Source organism: Sander vitreus, chromosome 4 (genome assembly GCF_031162955.1).
Source record: "Sander vitreus isolate 19-12246 chromosome 4, sanVit1, whole genome shotgun sequence".
Classification (NCBI taxonomy): domain Eukaryota; kingdom Metazoa; phylum Chordata; class Actinopteri; order Perciformes; family Percidae; genus Sander; species Sander vitreus.
This window is the reverse complement of record NC_135858.1, coordinates 3,696,176-3,718,854: the sequence shown is the minus strand read 5'-3', so window position 1 is coordinate 3,718,854 and position 22,679 is coordinate 3,696,176. Positions and strand designations below refer to the sequence as shown.

Sequence of the window (22,679 nt, the reverse complement as noted above, 5' to 3'; positions counted from 1 at the left end):
GTGAAAAGACGTCAAGTAGCAGCCTCCCATGTTCCTTAAATTATTCATAACTGGGGGCTGTTATTGCATAGCATATAGAATTAAAACTTGCAGATTAATTACAGTGTGTGTCGATGGTGGCTACAGATGTCCCTGCTTGGACTTGCAATCCTTTAATATGTTTAACTCGGTCACAGAGTGTTTCTCTTCCTCTCACCATCCCTCGGTGACGGTCTGCTCAGTGCCCACAAAATCACTGCCAAGGTGATGAAGAAGAGTGAGGCGAGACAGAGAGTGATACATAAGACCTGGTTATTTAGTGTAATGTACGTTTCTACAAGTAAAGTACAAAAATATCTGAAAAGATCATGTGTGACATCTATTGTTAATGATTTTAGTGTTTTTGCATTGCATTCCAACACATCACGTTCCTGATGGTGGCTAATTTCTTTGTCTGTTTGGCTATGTTGCCTAATAAAATTGCATCATTTCTGGAGAGGTCCTACCATTAAAAGACCTACCAGACACCAAAAACCAGCTGCACAAGGTTTTCTGATCACTGTTTCCCTTATGGTTTTGTTTCTCCAAAGTCTAAGGATCCAATTTAAATACGTTGCACATAGGCTGTTTGCATATTGAGCTTTTTGTATGGAAAAAGCTCTGCTTGGAGCGCTTCCTGGGAGGAGAAATATATATTTTTTTAAATGCTGGAGCACCTCGTCGTTTCTATAGTAAAAGGACTGCTCCATTGTATCTGACCCCACAGCTTAGTGTGCTACAGATGCTGATTTGTCTCTAATATCACATGGTCGGGATGTAGTTTATCCTTCACTGTGATTGGTTGAATGCAATGAAAAAAAGTTTGTTGTTACTCAGCACTGTCTACATTTTTGGAAGCTCTGCGACACCAAATCTCAACCCAAGGTGCAATACCTTTTCAAAAGTGACCACATTCTGAGCACCTTGCATAACCTTAACTTTATAAATAAAAAAATAAACACAAAATGTGAAAACACCTGTTAACATCTGAAACTCTTTCCTTAAGTTAAAGAAAATTGGGGTTGGCAATGACTGTGTTGTCAAAAACACTGGTAGTTTGGGTGTACTTTGCTTAATAAATGTGTCTACAAATTAGCAAAGATTCAGGTAGCCCATGATCTCTGCAAGTCGGCTACCTCATTGGTTTTATTCTCTTCTGCCCCCCCCCCCTTAACTGCAATGAAATAAAGATAAACTAAATAAAGTTAATATCTCCCACTCCTGCTCTCTCTCCTTTTTCATTACTAGAAAGGTAGTCGGTTATAGTAATGTATGTAAATAAAGCTAGTTTTGATGTATTATGTACAATAATAACAACGCGGTAGTTGTTGTTGTTTTTTATTAAGAACTAACAAAAAGTTGGTACAGTTATTAGATGTTATTTTCCTATGACTGGCAGACAAATGCTTTGTGTGCTCCATATCCTCCACTCAGTGTCCAGTGTGTTCTCTCTCCCTCTCTCTTTCTTGTTCAACCCCCAGCTCACAGCAGCAAACAGAGTTGTACGCAAATACTAAAAGCCATAATGCACTATATTGTTTGCTGTTAACATTTGAATATTGAAATGGTGTGTTTCAGATCTAGATATTCCCAGTGCAATTTCCATATACTGTACATGCAGACAGTTAAGTTTGCCCACATTGCAAGTTCAAGAGTTTGTGAGCCTATTTGCATCTTTTCTCCACAATATGGGTATGACACTCCATCATTTTCATTATGTTCTTGCTTTCTACATACTAACAATGCAAGTTACCGATGCTGATAAATAGCTACTGTACGTGGCCAGTGTCAGAGCCACAGTATGTGAATCGCCCACGTACATGTCACTTAACCAAAATGGCAAAGCTGATAAGCCATATTTACATAACAGTGTTGCTGGGCGTGATTACTATCAGTAAAACTTCCCCCCACGCTTTAATGGAAAGTTGGGATATAACTTAATGTGGGTCACAGCTGCCCTCGGGAAAATAGCTCAATTACAGCCGTGGATATAAACACTTATGTGGCTGTCGGAGCGGTAAACAGATGTGGGGTGACAGTCTGTAGTACGTGATCAGTCAAGCAGCTGTTGCTGCACCTTCATTCATTCACTTGTTCTGATGATGGATTCCAATTTCTCCCCCCTCAAAGCTCAACATGTGGCCACACTATTTGCTTACGGGGCAGCGGCAATAGGCAGATTAAGCTACAGAGAATGTCATTAACATGTTCCCTGTGTTAAGCGAACGCCTGCTGCACTTTTACTGCCGCTGTCAAACACAACAATCAGTTTGCATGAAGTGGACATTATGGATGGGTCGAGTGCGACTTTGGTCCCCGCCTTTCTGCGCAGGCCTCGACACAGTGTTACAAACTTCTTTCCAAACTGGAAAAAAGAGAAAACATAAAGAGCATTCAGAATGATGTCACGTGATGTTATTTTGTCTTAGCGCACTGTGCATTTGTACTCACACAGTGTATCGAAAAGGACATCCCCCTTTGGCTGTTGTCTCATTGGGAGCCTACCTGTCACATGGCTGATATGACGCTCTTTGAATGCAGCGTGTACATGTGATCAGAGCAGCAGCAAGCACCCAGATGACAAAGTGACTAGGAGTGTCAAAGCAGCATACAAACAGGCCTGTCCTCTCCCAGACAGGAAGCTGGGAGCAGCAGAGGCGCTGCCTTGTCTCATCTGCCAGCAGCGCTCGCTGCCTCCCCGCCTCATCACAGCAACCATGTCTGATGGTGTGCACAACTCCATGCTGGACGGCTGTTTTGATTTCAGCCTGTGTGACACATCTGTTGCTTGTCACGTTGCGTTGTGCCTGTCTGCGAGCTGAGCGCGAGCGGGGGCAAATGTGCTCCTCATCCTTCTGTCCCGTGTTTACAAACAGGGGCTCGCGCTCACAAACAAGCCAGCATGGTACACATCATGTGGAAGGTCAAGAGGCCTTCTGAGACACTACGCGCACCTGTGCAGCTAGTGTCACAATCAATCAATCCTGCTGCAAATGTGCAGTGTGCAGGCTATAGAATGTGAGTATTCTGTAGTAAAACATGCATTATGTGCTAATAAACCCTGTATGACATCTTAAGTAAAAGTCAGAAACAATTTGTGTGTTGATTGTGTATAATAGGGAAAAAGAAAAAGGTATGGATCTTGGTCACTTTATTATCCTTTAAGTATTCCCCATCATTGTACACTGCCTACTGAAAATCAAGTATCTCCCTCCCATGTCTAATTGAGAAAGTTTGCTACAGCTGTAAATCAAATCTCCATCAAAAGGTGCATTCCGAACAACGTGCTCTTTATAGGCTTTTAAAGTACCTGGCAGGAGCATTTCACAGAACTACCAAAATCAAGGATATTCTATGCCAGACTCCCACTGTCAGCTTAAATACATGAGCAATGACCATGGCTAATTGGATCCATCCCATCCATCCATCCATCCATCTATGAAGTACACGTGCTATATCAGCGAAAATCAAACGACATTGTTTCACTCAGTGTGAGGCAAGCCCAGCACTAAAGCGCCAGAAAGGTATTTATTAATGGGATGTTACAGTAGCTTAGGACGGGCGCATTCACAAGTGCTTCATTTCTATGTCCTTGTCTTTCCAATCAATATTCAAAAGTGCCTTGTAATTACACGTTTAGGATTCATTTACATGCAAAGTGCCAGTGTGGCCATAAATTGCAGTGAAAAGTTCTGTCTGGGATTTCCCCCCCCCCTCTATTTTTCTATTATACTATTTTGGTTATCTATTTTATTTTTATTATGGCTAAATAGTTTTGATAAACATACTTATTTCTTTCTTTTCTTTCTCTATAAAACTGAAAAATAACAGCAAAACGGGAAAACTAAGCATTGTCTACATGAACAATTTGCATGAGTACCAAACCCCAGCCTGTTATGTAAATGCAGTCCCTCTTAAGAGGGTGGGGAAAAAATTTGAGATGGCTCATTTACATTGTCAAATAACACAACACTCATACTTTCCATTTACTATCAAACTGTTTTTCAAAAGCGCTAACCTGGAAACGATCAGTGTGTGTGTGTGTGTGTGTGTGTGTGTGTGTGTGTGTGCGTGTGTGTGTGTGTGTGTAGTTCCTCACCACCAAGTCAATGTAACAATACTGCTGAAATGGGGCTGGATGGTATACAACATGATTGAACACCGTGACTGCCGTTCTGACCGGCCTCGTCAGACCACAAGACAACACGTAGCAGTGCTGGCACGGCAGGGAGGCACGACGCTGCTATGGGGGCTCTAATATATTCAAAGAGGGATCATTTACTTAAGGCTTGCATCCAAGGATCAGCCTGGCCTTCATTAGCCTCAATCTGACACGGATGTGAACAACATGTTGGCTTGCCACATGAACGCTGCCCCTCCTCCTGCCGAACCCCAAACACTCAACTCCTCCTCCCTTCTCTGAGACCTGCACAGCAAATTCCTCTGGAAATATCACAGGTTGTTAGCATTCCAGAGAGAATTTTACATGGGTGTACACTCAGGCCTTAATTAGAGACCCTATTTGATCATTCAGCAGCTGGGCTTTATTAAAAATACGGGTTCACATATCGCCCTACAGTCACCCCTGGCTCAGTGTGAAAGAGCTCACAGAGGCAGAAGAGTCTATGAAACAAGAATATGCATATTCATTACTTGATACATAGGGTCCCTGTACGGGAAATCTACGTCCCAGTAAAGCAGTATTTAGAACAACATTGGAGTTTCCCTGAATATCTTTTCAGTGTCAAGAGGGCAGATGGATTTAGTTGGGGTTTTTTTTAAATAATTTTTTATTTTGAAAAGCTGTCCTGAGAAATGTCTCATTTAAATGTAAATGTATCAGCATGGCTTTTAAAGACAAACTCTCTCTGTATTTCTCAGTATGGCTGCGTTTACAAAATGGTGTCGTCCGGCGACATCCGCGGGCAGAAACTCGAACTGTGCGTTTTACGTCACCGCTGAGAACGAACAACAGCAACGGTCACTTTGGAGACGAAAAGGACATAAAAAACTACCTCTTCTGAAGAGTCCATCATGTGTTCTTTAATCCACCGTTTCCTCCTTCAGCTACTAGAAACTGGTAGAGGAGAGGTGGGGGTGGTGCGCGACCATCGAAGGCTCGCGTCATGCGGACAGTATTGTTGTCATTACTTAGAATTCCTCATGGGGGCGACAGAAACTACGCACTATCACTTTTAATAATAAACAAATGCAACCTCAAATAAAAATAACAGCATAGGCCTTTACCAAGGTCCACTGAAAGCCTCAACCTAAATGTCAGCTCAGAACCTGAGCTACATCGACCTGAGAAAGAACTGAAGAGATGTAAACTATATCTGACCAAGGTCGACAGGGACTATAAAACAAACACCGGGTTTAAGGTGAAGTCTGCTCTCCGTGAAGGTTGGCCATGTTTGCTGTTTACAGTACAATGCAGGCTCTGAGATTGTTTTGCGGTGTGGAGTCTGCCCAGGGCCATTGTTTGTTTTTGACGTGTTTATACACCACACAAGGAGTAATGACTTCTAGGATGGTCAGGGGATGCAGACATGATTCTTTACTTTTCAGGTTCCCAGGCGACTTTTAACACCGAGAGGACTCGCACTGACTCGCCTCGTCATTGTCGCCATGTTCATGTCATTCAAATGGGATGTAAATATGTAACTGCATCAGGAAATGAGGTAAATCGGTTACTATGCAAACCCCGCCTTATCATTTAGTTGCACTCAAACTCATAACAATTTCCATATATAATGTGCTTCTTTGAAAAGACATTCAAATCCAAGTTGTCCAAAAGTTAAAGTAATGATGCAAAAAGCCAATACAGGAGTAGTGTTTCCGTGTTAACGGACTTGAACTGTCTACGGACGTGCATGAGAAGTACTTACTTTGATCTCTGGCCCCACAGGATGTTACCACTGGAGTCTCCCAGCTGGACCGGCGAGGAGCAGGTAGAAGGGGAGGAGAGAAGAAGAGGAGAGGAGGCAGGAAGGTGGGCATGGTAGAAAGGGATGAGGAGAAACAGTGGAAATTATTTAAAACATGGTGACTAACAAAAAATGTTTTTCCAAAATCACCTTTATTAAAGACCTCATATTATGCTCAGTTTCAGATTCATAATTGTATTTAGAGGTTATATCAGTACAGGTTTACATAGATACATTTTCAAAAAACACCATATTTTTGTCGTACTGCACATTGCTGCAGCTCCTCTTTTCACCCTGTGTGTTGAGCTCTCCGTTTTAGCTACAGAGTGAGGCATCGCACTTCTGTACCATCTTTGTTGGGAGTCGCACATGCGCAGTACCTAGGTAAGGACTGCTAGCTAGTCAGAAGCAGAGTAGGGCGGGCCCTGACAAGCAAGCTAGTGTGATCCAAAACAAACCCGCTTCAGCCGGTAACCTATGGCTTTGGCTCAGCCGTACATGTTCGAACACGAGTCTGATCTCGAAACATAGGAAGAACAACCGGAACCAGCTTCGCAACCTAAACTGGAGCAAGACGTTTCAGAGTGGTAAGTTATTTAAAATGTTAACAAATGAGTCTTTCATACGCAACGTTTTAATTCTGCACTGGACATGGCGAGCTATCTGAACTCTTCAGGCCTCCGCTCCAACTAGCTTAGTTTGAGGGCGTGCCACTCTATAACGTGTGTTACAAAGTGACGCAAACTGACACACAGTGTTTGTCACGGAAGTAAAGGCTGGACTACAATAGAGCTGTTTGGAGCAGTTTGTGAACAGTGTTTTCTGTTGGAGACGGTATGTATGTCCCTTTGGGGTGGACTTTGGGCTTTTTCACTTTATAAACCTATTACATGCACAAAAAAGATATATAACACAATAAAGGAAAGGGAAAAAGCCAAAAAGCATAATAAATACTAACAGTGAAGTCACCACAGATGCTTTTTGGTTGATTATGTGTGTGAGCATACACACACACACACACACACACACACACACACACACGCTTCTCAGAGTATTAGAGCAATAGTGGAGGAACACAAAACAAGTCACTTTGAAATTAATATTCATAATAGCAGAATTAAATAGGTTTCACAGTGCCCCCCCTTAAATATATGTGGATATATATTTAGCATCTTAAACGACAACTCCCTTGATTAAACAAATAATGAAACATTACAAAAACTGTAACTGGGTCTAAATTAATTGGAATACTGCACTAATTGCATTTAAACAATGCTCCTTCCCGACCTTAGATCAAGCGCGTTTTAATTACTCGTTTCTGAAGGCTGAATCCCTATAGTGTTGATGGACAAATAAAAACAGTGCAAGTTAGGGCTGGGCAATATATTGATCATTTATTGATATCGATATACAAGACTAGATATTGTCTTAAACTTTGGATATCGTAATATGACACGTTTTGTTTTTTCCTAATTTTAAAGGCTGCATTACAGTAAAGTGATGTCATTTTCTGAACTTACCAGACTGTTCTAGCTGTTCTATTATTTGCCTTTACACACTTAGTCATTATATCCACATTGCTGATGATTATTTATCAAAAATCGCATTGTGTAAATATTTTGTGAAAGCACCAATAGTCAACCCTAGAATATCGCCATCGATGTAATTGGTAAAAAAATGTTTGTGATATTTCATTTTCTCCATATCACCTAGCTCTAGTGCAAGTTTTACAGCACACTTTAAGTATGTTTATTAAATATGAATGAAGGTCAAGTATCCTGAAATAACTTGTTCAGGGTATGAAACTGCAGTTTTTCAAATCACCACACATTAGCACTCAGTCTCTTACAGTGGAGCTCTGTCATTCAGTCCCACTGCCCCGTGGCCCTTCACCTTAACTCCTTCCCTCCGTTTGCAGACACAGAGGGAAGAAACAGCTAAATGTGTTTCCTGAAAGGGAGGAGAGGTGGAAAAAGTCCATCCTGTCCCGAGAATCACCGCCGCCACACCAGAGCCGTCGCCACTGGCCTTTCTGCAGAGGCAGCAAAAGTTCCCCGAGAGGGGAGTGTCTGCCAACCCAAACAGGGCTCATTCTCCTCTCTGTGGGCCGCCAGCCGCCCATGTGGGCCTGCGCTGGGCCTGCGCTGGGCTTCCTGAGGGCTCACTGCAGCTGGAGCACTTTGAATAAAGGTAACAGCAATGTCACAGCTACTGTAAACTTGCTAGGCTGCTCCTGTCAGCAGGACGTTCCCAATCAAAGCAGAAACAACCCCACCTCAAATATAACGTGTTTTTTTTTTTCCACCGGCTCCAAGTCCAAACTTCCCACGAATTACAAAGAGAGCACACAGGCGAGAGGGCAACCACTGTTCCCTGATCTTGCCAAACAAAATGCCAAGAGACCGGGAGTGACATTCAGCTCTGGGGTTTAAAAATACGAGCAATTTGAAAATGATTAGAGTCTTATTTTATTGTTGAGCGCCTGACAGAGGAGAGGAAACCAGAACAATCAAGCCGACTGACTTTTTTTTTCCTGCTGAATTTAGAAACACTAATTAGTTTTGCTCTCGTAAAGCCAACCTGAAAACGACCAATTACAAAGTGAAAATGAGACGTGCAGAGGAAACAAGAGCTTGTCATTTCTACAGTTTTAAGTCCCATATGCACAACTTTACTGTGATGACTTTCTCACACTCACACACACACACACAAGATGATTGGCATGCCGCCTACTAAACCTGATGTCACGTACACACTCTGACCAGTTAATGGCACTTTACATCAAATAGCATTTTGCTTAGTTAGAAGGAAACCATTACAGATCTGTATGGCCACATCAAACCCAGGCTGAGCAGCATGGGCATGCAGATGTCTGAAGTACCAGGCTGGGGAGAGGATACAGCCCACCAGACTGACCACAGCACCAGCTGGTTTCAGCTATAGACCTACCAGGGCCAAACTGTTACCCCCTCACAGGTGCCTTGTTCCTATGAATTTCCTCTTTCAAGGGTACTGGAATAATTCCTCTGCATGTAAAACTTTTTCATACTAACAGCGGGGGCTGGTACCTTCATGTACTTATATTTCATGCACATACAGTACTTTCCACCTGCTAAGTGGTTCACGTTTAGCAAGTCATTAGAAATTAACGAACAACTTGTGTGAAAATTATCTTCAGGAATTTCACTGCTATTCCCCAAGCAAACAGTGGCAAGTGTTTCATCACTGTCGGACTGAAGACGGATGGGCTGTCAGTGCCTTCCCCTGTCCAGGATCCAGCTCCTGGGCTGGGAAGTCGCTAAAAAAGGCCGGGGCTATGCTTTCCAGGCCTGCGCCTTTTACTGGGAGTAATTCTCAGATGCCAGGTCGCTGCCAACGTCCTTGCAGCCAATGGCGGAGAGGCCAGTAAGTTCACATTAACTGCAGAGTGTAACTGCGCTGAACATCTGCTCATGAATGAGAGCGCTGCCCACTAACTCAGCGAGTTGAGGCCCACTGATGAAAAATTCAACATTCTCCTGGCTGGCACGCTTGTTTTGCACAATTCTCCTGAGCCCCCAGAATTATATTAAGAGAATTTCAGCATGGCCTGGTCTATCTGAGAGAACAGCTGGCACTGAAAAGGGATCTGCCGCTCGGCGAGAGCTCAGGGACTTCACACGGGATCTGCCTTCTCCTATACCATTTGTCCTTGAAGGAAAAAAAAAAAAAACAGTGTTAAGCACCCAGGTAATAATAAGAAAGCAGAGACTACATTTAGCTGATTACACCACCCGTGTGTGCTACAGAGGACGGAGCATAACCAATGAAGACATGAATCGATATGGAGTGGAAAAGAGAAGACAGAGGGGCAATTGTGACAATAAGTAGCTCCCTCAGGAGACCTATTCACTATACCTCTCCTTTGTCTGGCTTGTTTAGCTCATTAGATTGTTAACTAGGAAGGATCTGCCCCCAACCTCACAATATGGAATCAGTCTAATCAGAAACAGAAGCAGTCTGTTCAGGGGGCGACTACATCAAAGATTTTTGGAAAAGTATGAAGGCAGTCCCACAATTCTGTCCTTCATTTGCTGCAATTATGTGCCTCATAAGTTTGTGATATTACTGGAGAGACAAAATGTAAAAGCTACTTTCCTATACATGAAATCAGAAAATCCTAACTGTCTATACAGTGACATGAATGGACAACTTATTTCCTCTGAAGATGATGAAATAGTTTCTCAGTTTAAAAATGTTAAGATTAAGGAAGTGATGACTCCTAGCAAACACTAAGAATAAAAGATTACCACACACAGCAATTTCACTTCCGTCTTTCTGTGAAATACAGTTAACAGATTCCTATATGTCAGCACAGAACACAACCTGAGAGAAACATTTCATCTCATTTGTTTTTTTTAAATCTTAATCTAGGTTTCGTGCTCTTTTATACAATGCACTGAATGATGTGGAAATCATAGCAATTGCGCCCCCTCCCCCCAAAAAGACGTATTCTGTGAATATAATATTGCCATTGAAAACCAAGAGGATGTCTGGAGAGAAGCTCATTCAGCTGGTGACAAATGACAGCACTTTGTCTTCCTGACAAGATCCCTCCTTCATCAAATGTCCAACTTCACATGGAAATAGGAAATCACACATTATCACACTGACAAACAATTACAACCATGTCATTAGCAGCAACCCTGGGCCTGAAGCCATTAACAAAACACAATGTTGCGCACCACGCTAACCATCAGAAGAAACACAGGATGTAGATGATAAATCAGTCATGACAAACAACCTGATGCTTACAGTTTGGGAAGGGTCTAAATGTTGGGAATGAGGGGTGAGAACAGTCCCTTGTGCCAACTAAATAATAAGAGAATCAAGGGCAATCAAAAGTTCCTCATCTCTGAATAAAGATTCATGTCTTTGTGATTACAGAGCAGTGCTTGCCTCATATTAAAAGTCAACACTTTAGAGGAGTTTCTCTCTAAGTGACTTAATCAGATACAAAGCATTAGTATCTTTTTTAATACATCTCCCAGTGTCAGCCAAATGAAAAAGCTAGCCTCTGTAAATATGACTGCTTACTTCTAACACAAACATTGTTGACACCTAATGTAATTTCAGCGGGACATCCAACTGAAAGCACACCGGGATAATATAATGCTCTTAATGAGAATTCCTTCCAGCTTGAGACCTTGGCAAGATAGCCATAATGCATGGCTTCTCTTTTTAATAAAATAATTGTTACAGTTATTAAAGATGAATCTCATCACAGTCGAGATGACAAAATAATTCATTACCAAAACCAAGGCTTTAAATAGCTGCAAATTATAAAGCTCTACCCCCACCCCTTGAAAATACACTTCCAGATAAATGGGTTCGTTATCTCATATAAATATTGGATATATGCTGCCCTTGAAAGGAAATAAATATTGCAACTGTCCATTCAGACGTTTGCAGACACACAATGCACTTTGAATCAATACTACAGGAAAACCTATCAATAAACAACAAAAATGAATTTGCCTATATCATTATATATTCTAGTTTTAATTCATCAAACTGTGGCTGCATCATTTCTTTTATATTGAAACAAACCTTTAAGGAACATCTAAAGCTTGACCTATATTGTCATTATTATGTATCTCTGATATTTGCATTACAGTCATAACAATGCGTTTCTGTATTAAATCTACATTTAATATCTATCAATACTTTCATTATGTCCACTTACATGCCTAATGGTGGTTACTATACCTGCTCATGCAAACACACACTGCAGATATTGTGCGATACATGCCTCCACTTCCCTTTTTCTTGCATTCATTGTTGTGTTTCTGAATTGTTTATACTATATTACTTATCAGATCCAATAGCGGTATCTTAATGTAACCAACCATTCAAATGAGGAATTAATAAATTGATTAACCCAGATTAACATCTAACTATGTCAGCAATAAATATAGCCACATGGTAACAACATTACTAATAGTTTGGAACCTGCAGTGTTCCTTCTAACAGGACCTCCACGTGTGAAACAGAGAAAACGCTGGAACACGTTTGTACAAACTTCCACCAATCCCCCCCACCTTCCCATTCACAGCACTCTTTTATCTTTATTTATGTATTCAAAAGAGATAATTTACAGTGATGGCATGGAAACTTCCCAGCATGCCTTTTAACCTGTCGTTTTTCACTCTCTCCGCTGCAGGATGTCCAGAGGAAATGCTTTATTAAGATCCTGCCGACATGAAGAGCTGCTGTGACTTACTGGTGCATTACTGTCTAAAAGGCAAAGTTATTTAGACCAATAAAAGGCTAATATATTGTTGGAGTGGAATTACATATAAGTTATCTCTGCCTTAATAACATCACCGCAACCCCTGATGTTGTTTAGATCAATAAAGCCCATTAAAGTACAGACCTCAAGCGCAGATAAGGCTGGACTGCCACAGCAAAATACTGCTCGCTGGCATCTGAGAGAGCACAGAAAGGCACACAAAAAATAAGCAAAATGAGAAAAACACTTCAAACTTAATACCATAAAAACTTTAAATCCAATAAAGTTCATTGTCTGCCTTATGGAGTCTTCTGGTCTACTGGCAAGGCAGATAAACAAGTAAAAAAAAGATGGTAATGGATGTTAGATATTAGTCAAGCAAATAAAAGGTGTGTGTGTGTGTGTGTGTGTGTGTGTGTGTGTGTGTGTGTGTGTGTGTGTGGTGGGGAGGAAGTTTCCTGTTAGAAAGAGGACATTGTACCAATGAGTGAAAGTAAACTACAAAACCAGAAGAGTATATGGACAGAATATAAGGTCATCAGACAGTACATCCCAGTGTTGTGAATGTGGTTTCCCATCATGCTGTGCTCATTCTTAGCAGTGTCCACCAGGTGATGCACTAAATCATCTGTGCAGCAACTGTCCATCAGCCCCGAGGTGTGATGACCACAGTCTGGCTACTCCCTTGAGGTTCAGAAAGGAGAAGAGGACTCAGGAGTGTGTGTGTGTGTGTGTGTGTGTGTGTGTGTGTGTGTGTGTGTGTGTGTGTGTGTTCGCTTATGTGCACATTCGCTTTTGGGATAGACTGCAGACTGTGTTCACGTGCATTTGTAAATTGCAGCACACAGAGACACCACAGTTCTCCACAGGAAACAGTTTTGACGCTATCTCTATGAGCACGCAAAATGACAAACAAGATTTTAAGTACACCGTGTCCCCTGTGGCTTATACCCTGTCAATAGGAAGTTTACAGACAACACAAAGCTAATTGTGTGGGGGAACTGCACTCAAAACAGAAACAACCACTTTTAAAAGTGTTTCTGGTGCTTTTTGCGCCCTCTCACATCACTGTGTATTTCAGTGAAATGACCACTCTGATTCTGTAAAGTACTAAGACTCTCCCAAAAATGTTTTCATCCTTTTTATTCCTCTCTTTTTTTATATTGATGTCATCATCTAGCAGCTGCATTGATTACAACAACCAGGCAAGATTGTTCTTACACTAACTTAACACCTTAATAATGTAAATGACAGTTCAATTATTTTCTTCACGTACAATAACATTTGACGAGTTGAAACTTCTCTCAGCTTGGAGCCTATATGGAGCCAGAGTGCAGTCCTGTCATTTTCAGACAGAGCCAGAATATCAGTGTGACTGCAGGCTTGCATTTCAAATATTTTTTTTAAAAGCCGTTGAATCTAAAATCAAGCTAGAAATAAGCAGAATCACACAAACGCAACAGAGAGATCTTAAAGAGGTCCGAAGAAGTATTTGTTAAACACAACATCTGAGTACAACAGAAAATACAGAGACAGGGCAGAAGATTCTTGTTACACACACACACACACACACACACACACACACACACACACACACACACACACACACACACACACACACAGATTGTGAATAATATCCCTGCAAAATGATCAACTCTGACAATGTAATATTACCCAACAATAAATACATCATGGACACAAAAAAAGGAGAGAAGAAAGAAGAGGAATAAAAAGCAGATAAGAGAGACGATCTTCCACCAGCTCCAAGTGACAGCATAAATAAAGTGTGGCACATATTTTACCTTCTTCAATTATCTGCCTTTTGACATGTAAGCTGAGCACAGTGTAATTAACATCTCAGGAGATAATGGGGTCGCTACTCACTGATCAATCTCACACATATATTATTTGCCTTTTACCAATCCAACCTCCTGTTATCCTAGGAAGGAAATATTCCACAACACTTTTTTTTTCTTCTTTTTGATTTGGGGCATTTAAGGAAATTCTGGTAATAGGCCTAATGACTCATCCAATTGAGCTCATGTTCCAAAACATCAATTAAGCCAGGACCCAGCTTACGCTCAACCAGAGCTTTTGCTATCACAGTAAATAACAAATCTTTTCCGATACATGCAAGATGTTATCGTGTTGTCATTATCAATTACAGAAAGCAACACGAGACACAAATAAAATGAATAAAAACCTTGAGGATTCTCTAAGATTGTTCCCTCTGTGCCTTTAAAAGTAACAGGTGTTGTAGCTACACCCTCTGACCTGAGAGAAACACTTAACAATACAATCGGGTATCGATTTGGCCTTCTTACTGTTTCACTTATTTCATTACTTTATTTTACATTCTATTGTTATCTTTATTAATACATACTGTGTGTATATGTTTATACTTATATTGTTTATATTCTTTTTATCCTTCTTATATTTAGAGACATGCACCAGCAACACCATGACAAATTCCTTGTATGTGTAAAAAACGTACTTGGCAAAAAAGCTTTTCTGATTCGGATTCTTCTCAGTGTTGGCTAAATTCACTTGTTTTTGAACAGGGTTAGTTTCGACTTATTTACTCCAATTAATATAAATATTACAGATTCAATCAAACCTTCTACCAGCTTTAAATGCCCATGCAATTCACATTGGCTGTCCATTGCTGTCAGTCCTTCTATACTGATGATTTTATGTCAGGCTGAACAATAATTTTAATCAAATCCAAATCAATCTGAGTATTGTACATAAAGTCCAGAATAGGGAAACGCTATTACAACAGGCGTTGCAATACTTTAAAGCTCTTAAATTAGCTTTAATTAAAAGAAGAAGCATGTATGACGTGTTCTACTGAACATATAGTCAACCCATATTGACCATTTCATCAAACTGCTTGCACAGGAGTTCCAAACGAATGCTGATTGCCTGGCCCCCTAAACTTTGAACATGACAGAACTGCATAGCAGTTCTCCTTCAGGTTACTTGCCAGATGCCTTTGAACAAACCTCAACTCAGCCCAGAGATTTAGTTTACGTTGTTTATGTTACGTCATGTTGCTTCTGTCAGGTCCAAAGCTAAGTGTCTGCACCCTGGCACACAGCTAAACCACAGGTGCAGTATGTGTGTGTGTGTGTGTGTGTGTGTGTGTGTGTGTGTGTGTGTGTGTGTGTGTGTGTGTGTGCAGTACAATAAGAGCAATATTTGAATACCTTAAGGAGAGAAACCACACTTCCTCTTTAGGAGACTGAAAAAACGTGTGTAATAACTGTGTCCCTGTAATAACAACTGCTACTTAAGTTGCATCACTCACCGATCTCTTAATAGTATTTGGGCTGTGGTGTTACACTTCAAGACTGAGCATAATACTTGCCATTATTTGGTAATATTTAGAGATGGCCCGATACCATTTTTTGCTTCCCGATACCGATTCTGATACCTGAACTTGGTATCGGCCGATACCGAGTACCGATCCGATACCAGTGTGTCATATATTTTATTATGTTTTAACATAATAATATGTATAGTATACTACTATCCCTGTATGGATGGGATATTATTTCTATCTTTGTTGTCGGTCTGGCTCAGGTTAAACTCTTTGTGAAACATGAACAAACACAAACAATGAATGCCACAGAACTTTCTTTTATTCTGCAGTTTGACAGTCAGTTATAACGGAAAAAGAACATAAATAAACTACTTTAACGTAGATTTTCTTTAGGGCTTTATTACGTGGTATCGGATCGGTGCATAAACTCCAGTACTTCCCGATACCGATAACAGCTTTTTAGGCAGTATCGGAGCCGATACCGATACTGGTATCGGTATCGGAACATCTCTAGTAATACTACTAGCCTGCTACACCTGCGTTGTTAGCGCCACACGTCATTCTGTCACTCAAAATGAAACTGTTTAATGTAAAGGACATGGAACTGTTAAAAAAATAAATAAAAATAGAAAACTCTTGAAGTGTTTACTATGCAAGCAAGGTAAGCTATTGTGGACTAAAGGTTGTCTTGATTAAATGTATTCAAAAGTAGATCAATCTAAGCAACTTGTCAGGAGTTCAGTCTGATACATTACAAAGACAAGATATTAAGCAGATGTTCAAGCTTCTTTTTAATTATTGTGCATTTTAGATGTAACTGTAAAATTAAATAGATGGAGTAAACCTAAAGAAATTCTAGCAAAGACACTGCCAGCTTTCTACAGTCTGTTTTGACTATACAGACACTAATATGAAAAGGTCAAAAACTTTGAAAAATACATAAATGGATACAAGAGCTGATCAAAAAGAAGTATCCATAAGACAATCACTGCTGTTGTTGCTGCAGGGAGTGTTAAAAGCTGTACTTTGAGTGTATTATTAACTCAAAGCTGCCTGGACACGCGGGGGCTGTTTTACAATTTAGGCTTTAACAGATGTGCATTTTATGTAGCAGGTTCTCCAGCGTTTAGATGCCGCTGTCCACATAGATGAGGCCGTAAGGCAGGTCATAAAACCTGCCTTTGAAACTTTAGGAGGATTAATGCCGACATGACAGCTAGTGAGCAGAGATCTGTATGGCTCACCTTTTCAGCACACTCACATGCTTACACATGCTCAACATCCCACAAGATGAAAGCCAGGGATGGCCAGGTGAAAACATACTACATGTTCAAGTCTATCTGACTAATGAAGTCACATTTCCTGCATATCTACTCTTGGGTGGTATGAAATCATTTTGCACACACTTGCATCTTTAAAATGAGCAGTTTACTGTAATGTGAATACTGTATTGTAGGGTGACGACAAAGGTAATTGTACTGCAACCACAGCATACAGTGTAATTACTGGGATTTACACACCCTTACCCCCCATCCAACCCCGGCTCTACAAGGTGGAATTCCTGGCAGGGTACACACACTCTCTTTTGGACTGTCTTAAAACACACCCTCTTTTACACTTTTTACTTTTCGTATATGCTCAATTTTGTTTGTTTTCTCTACTTCAAACATAGATCACCGTCTTCCTTTTGCTAAAGACAATCTTTGTCACACAATGCAATCTTAATGCTTCACACTCCTTTTTCCCAGTGACCTGTGTTGACTTTGGTACCACCTCCTGGGCCAGGCAGGAAGGCATGCTGAGTGGGCTCTCTGCTGGCTGTATCCAGACCCAGCCTCTTACACAATACAGGCTGCCTGGCCCTGCAGCAGGCCAACCCTCCTCCCCAATAACCCACTTCCCATTCTTGATCAAACCTGGGGATTGTAGTGTGAGGGTGGAGATGAGAAAGTTGGGAGGAGGTGTGTGGGGGGGATGTGAGGGAGGGGGAGGCACATCCTGCGTGAAACCGCATCCTGAACAAGCATCGCTGCATCTCACTGTAAATAAATACTCTCTTCTCCGCGTTGCTTCCGTCAACTGTCACCGCCTTGGCTCCCAATCACCTTCAAGTCCAAACAGGAAAGTGCAGGGAGGCGAGGGAGATGGCAGATATGAGCTTTAATTTGCTTCTCGCTGCACTTTAGCCCGGGTGCACACTGCTTCCTATTCTCCTGTTCTGACCAGCTGCCCCGGCTTCGTTCCAGACCCGGAGTCCTTCCTGTCACCTTTCATTACTACATTATCCAGGAGGAGGCTCCCTGTGTAGCAGGGGAGTCACCATTTGGTGGTACTCCCTCTCCGTTTATGTAGTACCGTACGAGAAATTCAAAGCCACGCGCGACATCCTCAGTGGAGCGCTGCTGCCTTGTTACCTGCTAATCCCCTGGGCATTATCACAGGACGTGCAAATGAGCAACAGAGCATGACTAGGCAACAACTGAGACATGACAAGCTCTCAGTCCATGAATTGCTTTGCGTTGCAAGACTCTCATCAGACCAGCTCAGTGTGTGAATATCCATCACATGATAAAGTATCAAAGGCCTGCTTATTGTGATGACAAACCAACCTGGGTATTGTATGACAAAATGTGTCAGACCAGGAACAGAAGCAACTACTCAATAAAGGGAATTTATATGGTAGCAGCTCCACTTATTGAATACTGTTGTCTTATGTTCTATTTCAAATGTCCCTTCAAGAGTGAGAGCATCCAGGCCCACAGTCCTCCAGCACTCCTTACATTGTTTTATTACACTTGAATGAGTTGAGTTGAAAATTGCATGCAGCTGCTGACTGCAGCACATCAGTGTTTGGCCTGGGCTTAGCTTTGCCCAACAGGCTTGAAAAACCATTCACTAACTAAGTGGTTCCCAAACTGGGGGGGCGTGACCTCTTAGGGGTGGCCTGGAATTATAACTCCAAGTTTGTGAAAAGAACTGGCAGCTAAACGCAAAGACGACTGCCGGTACATGATCCGTGCTGCCTGCACGTCCGCTGTTGTACGAGGATTTACGACACGGCACGATCTGTTCCACGCTTCGGGTCGTAGTTGTAGCGGTCTGCCGTTAGCCTCCACAGGCAAGCTAACGTTAGTTTAGCTAACAGCTAATTTGGCTAACCGCTAGTTGAGACAGCATGTAATAACTTTAAAAGACCCTCAAAATAAAACCTGAAAATAACCGCTGTTACGTCAGTTCTACTTTACTCATTTAAAATTCTTAATTTAGCTGTAGCCTTCTTTTCCCAGTGTTTAGTTTGAGTTATTATATTAGACTGAATCAAGCTGTCAGCTAGCAGTTAGCCGAATTAGCTGTTAGCTAAACTAACGTTAGCTTCCCGGTGGAGGCTAGTGTGGAACAGATCATGCAGTGTCGTATCCTAGGTAAAACCAAGGGGGTAAGCTTCACCTCAGACCGCGAACCTTCTATGATGGCATTTTGATGCTACCAAGCCATCACCATTCATTTTGGCACCACTTTGACGGCGAATAACTTTACATCTGAAGCGTTTAAAGACTCCATTTGTCCATTGTTTATTTCTAAAGAAACACGACAATGTATAAAAGGCTCCATTACCTGGTACCTCACGTTATGGCTCCGTAGCAGACGTTTTTGTAAAAATAGGCCAACGATTGTGACATAACCACGCGACTTACTGTCGCATAGTAGAGGAATTACCGTATAGTACAGGAGAAGCACGCAGGCAGTTTCATCTCACATTAGCTGTTTCAGTGTAATTACTAATGTTAACTAGCATTTAGTTAGCAATAATTAGCCTATGCCTATGTTATCTCCTTACATATACCTACGCTCTCCGTCCCTGCAATATTCGCAATGATTGAGATTTCTCTTGGCACAGCTACCAGAAGACTTACAACTTTCAGACACATTGCTCACGGCACATTTACGTCGTCTCTCTCAGTTGGAGGCTGCGCAGTAATACTCAGCCATCCCCGGAAAAGTGCTTCTAATGGCCTTCACTGATCTCCGTCCAGAGCAACGGGATCTGTTGGTCCATTCTTATATACTGTCTATGGGTAAAACAGGATTATCATCTGCGCATGCGCGAACATCTTGCGCATGCGCATGATGGATCGTACAGGCAGAACAGATCGTGTACGTAAGACGATGAAGCTAGACCAAACAAGACCACAACCACCGAAACAAAGGCAAGAAAATACGTAGTGGTGACCCCGATTTAAATCAAAAGGAACCGGCAGCCAATCTCCCAAGTCGAATCGCATTGTGTTTCGTTGACTATCCCTTCGCGGAAAAATAGCTCTCTTTCTCCCTCGCCCTTCACGGAGACACACTTGATCTCAATTCAATTGGGGCTTTATTTTCAAGCAGGGTTTTCCCTGGGTTTTTAGAGCTAATGACGTCATACGCTCATTTGCTTATTAGGGACGTCACTGGCAGTTATTTGCATGCAACTTATTGGTTGTCGGTTGCAGCGAGGGAGAGATCACTAGAGCTAAAATTGGAGGAGCAGTCTTGTCACTTATAGAATAGCTGATCTACCTTAAAGCCAGCCCACCTTAAGTTAGTGAGCCTGTGCTAAAACTGTCACTCGCACCGTGGCTAATCCCTTCACTTTAACCAGCAGGTAGCAAGCAAGACACAGGAACTTGGCTTTGGTCTTGAGGAGTTGTAGCATTTATTGACTGACAGCGACAGATAAACTGTACACAGACTGCACTGCTACGTTCACAGCTATGACTTTACTGCTACTTCATACTTATCCACAAACACACCTCCCACTTTTTCCCTCTCTCGCTCTCTCTCTCCACCGTGCACTCGCTAATGTGTAAACTGCAGCAGCCGCTGTGTGTTCAACATATGCATGACGCGTGTGTGTGGCTGTGACACCGTTTTTGTCGCTGTGTATGCAAAATATCCTTTATTTAACCTTTTTTATTTTCATCATGACCGTTTTTAATTGCTCTTTAATGTTTCATGTAAAGCACTTTGAATTGCCTTGTTGCTGAAAGGTGCTGTAGAAATAACGTTGCCTTGCCTTGCAACCTCAACCTGTCAATCAGTCCCCAGGGCACAGAAACCACCGTTGTGCCTGCTCATCTCACAGGAAGTGTAATGTCAACAGCACAGCGACTGCTTTTGGCTCGCCATTAATATTGTATCACAATGAAAGGTGTCTGCGTGAAGTTTTGAAAAACTAACCACACTTGAAACCACTTTATCGGCATTGCCGTGACTCACTGTGACTTCAACAAAGGTATAAGTGTTCCAAATTCCCCATACAATGTCCTTAATTAATTATGAACCTTCTAAACCACCTGTGCTACCCTAACCCTACCCCTACCCTTAACCCTAACCGGTCTCAAATAAGACCCTCATCATTTGGGACACTCAGTTTTTGGAAAATAATTTGTGACACTAAACTGCACATAAGCCATACACATTTGCAATTATTTATATTTACAAGACGCCAAATGGGGTGGTACATATTTCATAAAATTGCCAATTAAATAAACAAATTATTTCACTGATAAATAGCAAAATATTAGTCAACTGGAATTAAGATGAGGATGTCCTCAGCCCTAAACTGTTTAATCCGACCACAAAGCCTTTGTTAAAACAGCAGCAATATTTAATTCTAAGCAGTTTGCTGCTTTAACAGTGATGACATTCTACATGCAAAGGATGCAATGCAAGACTACTTCTATTCAAAACCATAAAAACAATGATCTGAGAAAAAAGGATGAAGGAAGTAAGACTAAGCTAAATTAGCCTCACAGTTGAACATTCTGTATACAACAAAACATACAGTAAGTTCTTCATTGAAATAGCAGCTCGTTGTCTGAAACAGGAAGAGATGATAACTGTTATTATTTTCCAACCAAATTGGCAGTTTAGATAGGTACTTTATGCAAAGTCATTCATGGGAATGTTTCTGTTGCAACAAGCGACAGATATAAAGCCAAAGATTTAGTGCCATCTGTCCGTAGTCTCGCATTTTACATCTTATCAGAAATGAATGATTAAGCGAGTGCTTTCTGCCCCATTCTGCATAGCTGTTACATTTGTGTTAAGTTGTGCCATCTTGTTTAGATGGTTACAGGCGCCCTCCTCTTTGCCTGAAGAGAAGGTTCACTGGCCAGACACATTACTCTAAAGAGCAGCATCTCACTGAGCATGTCACAACCTGCCTGGGGGTGGGGGGTCTGCGAGTTTGGGTGTGTTTATGTTTATCCTCAAGACCCCCGATTGTTGTTCATTTCCTGTACAAAGACAAAATGAGCACATAAAGGCCAAAATGTGCTCTTCCCTGGCCGTCACGCACATCACAGCACATTTCCGCATAAGTGACTAGCCACAGATGATTATACAATTAAAACAATTTTCCGCATCTATCTGTCAGACTGCTCTAATTCACCATTCAAATGTCACTAATGGAGCAAGCCTCTTTCTCCCTTCTTCCCCAAGCAAAGCCTTTTCCTCTTTATCCCACTACGCAGCACAAGTCATCTGCAACAGAGGAAAACAGAGAGAGCCGAGAGGAATAGTGTTGCATTTGTTTAACAGGATGTTGCTGAATAAAGTTGAGACCCAGCAGTTTTCATTATGACCCATAGTGCAGCAAAGAAAATAGGGAGGATTGTTTTTAAATGTTGGTTTAAATTAACCCTTGGGTGAAGGGAAAAAAAGAAACAGAGTGACCCTCTTATTTTCTATGACAACACTCCCTTCAACCAATGCTGACATTAATAATTCATCATGACAAAATGCATTACCAGGGAAGCTGAATGTGAAGAAAAGAGTTGAACGTGACAGAAAAACAGTCACATTAAAGCTGGATTCTGCAGCAGCAGCATGTGAAAACAATAAATTGTTCACGGTTTAAAAGGAACTGGAACATGCATTCCCAATTCATATTGAACATTGGGTCCAGTGTCTGATCTGAAGAGAAGTGTAGGTGCCATTTAGACAGACCCACACAGGGTGTGAGCGACACAGGGAGGATTTAGCCAAACCTTGACCTGGAAATCCTGCATCTCAGTCCACCCAGTTTGGACAAGGAACACAGAAAGGAACTACTCCTACACAAGTTCAAGGGAAATGCTTGCATGGCGTGGCT

The 22,679-nt window shown here is 41.6% G+C and overlaps 1 protein-coding gene across 8 annotated transcripts in view; it reads right to left on the bottom strand.

Annotated features, from left to right (window-relative positions):
- foxp1b (forkhead box P1b) overlaps positions 1–22,679 on the bottom strand; it is a 158,735-nt gene that overhangs the window by 114,732 nt on the left and 21,324 nt on the right. For all 8 annotated transcript variants that reach the window (XM_078247734.1, XM_078247744.1, XM_078247735.1 and 5 more), the window contains one exon: positions 5,907–5,950. The gene's annotated coding sequence lies outside the window, so the exon portion shown is untranslated. The remainder of the gene's footprint in view (positions 1–5,906; positions 5,951–22,679) is intronic.